Source organism: Epinephelus fuscoguttatus, linkage group LG20, assembly GCF_011397635.1.
Source record: "Epinephelus fuscoguttatus linkage group LG20, E.fuscoguttatus.final_Chr_v1".
Lineage (NCBI taxonomy): Eukaryota > Metazoa > Chordata > Actinopteri > Perciformes > Serranidae > Epinephelus > Epinephelus fuscoguttatus.
The window spans coordinates 38,300,857-38,306,055 of record NC_064771.1 but is presented as its reverse complement, the minus strand read 5'-3'; positions in this window follow the sequence as shown (position 1 = coordinate 38,306,055).

Here is a 5,199-nt window from a genome sequence, read left to right as displayed (position 1 = left end):
TCTGGGATATTTAGCGTGTGAAGTCTGACCCATGTAGGATCAATAATGCAGCTTTGAAAACATATGTAGTTAAAAACAAAAATATGACTCAGCAAGTTGCTTAAACATAGTTGTTATCAACCAAACAGGAGGGAAAGTTGTTGGGGACTATTTTCGGCAGCGGATTAATCCACATTTGGTGCTCCAGTGAGTATTTGTGGCTGCAGGACGGTGTGTGTGGGACTGAGTCAGAACTACAGTGTGTGTGTTTGTGTTCATGATCATGTTAGTCGATACATTCACTGTTGGTTTCTGCCTTTTCATGGGATTGGTTGACAATAGAAAGAAAAAGAGTATCAGCAGACTTCTCCTTAAAGCCCGCTCCATTGTTTTACTTTGATTGCCCTGTTCCATTTCTCCGTTAAAAAGAGAGTGTGCAGCCTTGTTGTGGGCAGTTTGATCAAATCAGCTCCTCATATGTGACTCAAGGTGTCTCTGTCTCTAAGAATAGTCACGTGCCTCTTTACGGGTTTGACTCGGTGAGGAAGCATCATGTCCTTGTTTATTGCTTCGTGGGCACAAGTTGTTGACTTGAAATTTAATGTAGTCGATTTTATTTCATCTTTATTTTGTGTGTGATTTATTGAAGGCTGTGCGGATCAACAGTGATTTCATGTGAAGCAGTGATTGAAATAGTTTCTTACCATTTGCAACTTTATTTTTGTTTTATTTTTTTGCTGTACATTTAATTAAATCACAAAGAAACAATGACTGATAGCTTCTGTAATTTCACTGTAAGAGCTCGTGGTTGATGAGCAAACATGCTTTTTGTTTTTGGACAGCTGAATGTAGATTCATCCAAACAGCCAAGACATAAGCGCCAGGCACGTTTAAATGTCATGAGGAAACACATCCAGGGCTCGCTGCTTCACCACAGGACAAAAAGACTCAGATGAAGGTTTTTGTGTTTAAACAGCAGCTTCCGGCCATTTTCACCGCAGCAGCTGAACACACACGTTGTCATCAAGTGGTTTCTAGCTTTTGAATTTTCCAAACATTTAATGATTGTAGAGTACTGCTCCTGAACTCTGTCAGTGGGTGGATTTCTTTTCACACAGAACTTTCTAGGTCATGAGGATAATTGTAATTTAATTAAATCCACTTTTGTGAATAAAATTTGGACCCAGATTGGAACTAAATTACGTAAACATGCACTCAGCATCCACTTCATGTTGTCACCGCTACTTTCAGATACTTGTCTTGTTTTTTCTGCTGTGATTTAAAATTTTTGCAGCCTTTCAAGGAAGATTTTGGGAGGAGAAGGAGGAGGGGCGAGGGCTTGAGTGAAATAAAGTTCTTCAAAATATCCGTCTGCTTGATGTGATAATTAAATACAGTGAGGTCATCCTTTAAGTTTTATCAGTTGGCAGGATGTGCCGACGCTCACACAACAAGCCCACACACTTCCTCTGGCCTTTTCCCTGCGTATCCTCTTACCCCCGCCCCCTCTCCCATCCTCCATCCTCCTACTCATCACAAAGTTGTTATGACGACCCGGATAAATACAAGATAGACAAGTGGAGACTCAGCTGTGGGGGGTGGTGTGTGTCCCACTTTGCTGCCAGCTCACAGGCCAGCACTGCTTTACTTCATCATCTGCCCTCTGGTGGTCAGAAACAAACATGGCGGCTTTTCTGCTCGAGATGAAAACAAAACGCAGCACATGGTGTTTGAGCTCTAAATGAGGTCAGATACTTCGCTCCTGTGAGGCCTCATTGTTCAGGATCTACAGGACGGTTACTTATGTGAGAGCCCTTTGACACAGACTGATGTCTTTGTAGAGCAGAGTCATAATAAGGGACTGTTCTTTATTTATTAGAGGAGTAGGTTGCTGGGGCGTGACTTCTTTTTTTGTTTTACCCTTCCCAAAGCTACAAATATTTTTGCATGACCCTCCCTCCACCTTAATAGAATTATTAGACTTTTAAAACTTACCCTTTGGTTTTGAAAGTTAAAAGGTGAAGACGAAACCCTTGATTTTCTTTTTTTTTTTTTAACTCTCTCTTTTTTACTCTTGATGTTCATGCTGGTTAGTTTGTGCACATGGTTTATTTTTTGGCAAATTTTAATGAGAAATAGATTAAAGTTATCTTGATGAACTATCAGTTTTAGGGTCAGATTTGGTTGTGGTTTTTTTGAATGTCGGAAATTTCCATCCATCCAGCAATAATTTCAGTTTTTACTAGCTGTGATAAATGGTGTAATTTTGGAAATTTTTAATGTCTATAAAAATCAGCAGTAAGATTAATACAAAATACAACTATTTAAATTTGTGTGCCCCTCCCCTAAGCCAAAATTTAAAAAAACATAATTCCCTCCCAAGTGCTTAAAAATCGTTTACATGCCTCCCCTAACAAAGTGCTCCTAAAGAGGCGGCTGTTTTCATTTTAAATTAATTTGGGGAGTTCAGTTCAGATGACTATTTGTTACCCAAAGGGCAGTTACAGGCAGAAATATTTTGCAAAAACCAGTACAGGTTTATGTACAAAAATGTAAATGTTAATGATAAATCTCAAGTAGCCTATTTTATGTTTGAAGGAATTAGATAATGTATATACTTTGTTCTTAATTGTAGCTCGTTAAAAGAATGTTTAACATACTGTTTACGTTATTAACGATAAATGTTTGAGAATTTATGAGAAACCTGCTAAAGGTACAAATTTAGTAGCCTAGTACTATGAACATATTTTTTATTTTGAATTTGCAAGGAAGCTAGCCGCCCTAGCCGTAGTAATAACATGGATGTGTATTTCGTTCAGTTTTTTCTTTGTTAAACTGCAGTGTGTTGGAAAGTAAAAATGTTTTTGGTCATTATTTTGGTCATGAGTCAGGCTGGGTGTTCCGCCTGTTTCCAGACTTGGTGCTAAGCTAAGCTAACTAGCTTCTTGCTGTGGCCTCATATTTAAAGGGCTCTCGACAAGTTAGCAATTAAGTGGCTTAAAAAAAGGCAAATTATTTCCTCAAAGACACTGTTCAATAACTACAATTTACTAACTCTGTATCCTGCATCAAATGACCGTTAGCTAATTTCAGCCACTCTTGGTTACTGTTGTCAGGCCTGTGTAGCCCTCACACCCGACATGTCAATACGGCGTTTTCCATGATATCAATGGGAGATATTCCAAAAAATAAAAACATTATAATTTGTAGGCAAAGGACTACAAATGAAGAGAACATTAAAATCAAGGGAAAAGTTCAGTGGCTCAAGGCAAGTCAGGCACCTGCTTCAGAGGTCAATATAAGTCAATGTATTGTTTTATTTTAAGTTAACGTTAGTTGTGACTCACTATCTGCTGTCTCATATATGTTATTGATAGCAAAAGTAAATTATCCTGCATTTTTTATTGAAGCACAATCAGCCTCAAATGGTATAAAATTTACCTAATGTAAAGTTAAAACTTAAGTAATTTATAATTAATATTCAACTGTCTTTGTTAGCTAACGTGCTGCGTTAGCTTGCGTTAGTTAGCATCTTACCTTGAAGCAAATGAGGGAGTTTATGTTTGATGGACTCAGCTATGAGTGAGGTTTTCAACAATGTTTTATCTAGATCCAACATCTCTCTGTGTGCTTTTGGCTTCAGAAAAATAAAAAATACGACACACCACTTTAAACTTTTAGGATATCTGGTAATCTTCCATTGCATTTTGGATCATTGCAGAGAATAAGCTCTGTGGTGAGCAAATATTTATGATGCGTTCATGTTTTGTTCAGCAAGATAATCTTAAATCTCAAATGAACATCACTTTTATGATTTTAGAAACCTTACTGCAATCACTAGAACTAACATTAGGCCATAAACGAAATACAATGCATGATTTCGACAAGATTGTAAACCCGTGCTCGGCATGATGACGTATAATCCTAGCCATTTGTTAGCAACCGCCTTTTCAAGACATATAAAAGCTTCTAAATTCAGCATAGGGTATTTACTGACTTATTTTGTGTCGTACAAGACAACAGACACAGACATCTAACCAAAAACCCATTCAAAAATCCCATTGTCTCGGAGACGAGGGAACCAGGAGTGCTACAATGCTAACTCATTTCCAGGTTTTAGGACCTTGATCAACTTTTCCTCTTTCCTGTTGAACTTAGATTATGCTCCATGCTAGTTGAAAATATTGTTCAGAAACCCGAATTTTAAAGATACTCAAATGATGACGCTGGGAGACTGTCACAGTCTTTATGGGCTCATTACATTCTATTTAGTCACCTCTTATGTTAGCTGTTAGCTAGCTAATGTATAGCTAACGTTACATCAAGAGGAGTTAGCTTAATGTCGGATCATCAACTTCACTGTTTAGTTATCTCTTGGTATACGCAAAATACATGTAAAATATTATGATGGAGTTTTTCTATTTATATCAAAATGTCTCTTGTCACTTAAAAAGGTGTTGGTGGAGGCTAACAGCTGCTAGCATGAAGACTGGAGGCAGGGGGAAGCCGCTAGCCTGGCTCTGTCAAAGGTAACAAAAACCTTTGCTTAGCATTTACTCAAAGCTCATTAATTAGCATGTCATTTTTTGTTTGTTTAGTTTGTAGAAAAGCAAAAATGTTAAGACGACTATTTGTGGTTGTACTGGAAGTTTAATGTTTGAACGAGGGCTATTTGTGCTCTGTGTTCAGTGTTGAAGCTAAGCTAAGCTAACCAGCTCCTGGCTGTATAGCCTCAGGAACATATATTTTAACTCTCTGCATTTGTTTCCCAAAATGTCAAACAGTGAGCATAAGAAAAGAGTTTTGTGTTAGTGTATTGATTTGTTTCAACTAGTGTCTATTAATTAATCAGTTTCTAGTAAATGAGGCCTGTGAGCAGCTGTATTTAACCTCTGGGAGGCTTTTCAGGTCTATGTTTAGCAGACTTGACCCACCAACAGCAGAGAGGACTAAAGTGACAAAAACCCTTTGACGTGGGAGCAAACTTTCTCCTCAGCCTCACTATTGGTCGGCCTCTGATCCCATTCAGATGTTGCTAGGGAGAGGGACCCTCACCCCTATGACACACACACACACACACACACACACACACACACACACACACTCCCTGCTCTGGTATTTTGTTAATTCCCACAGGAATGTATATATTCTGCTCATCTCTATGTGGGACAGCAAGTGTGTTGTTGGGGTGGAAACTAAACGTTAGCAAACGTCATTGTT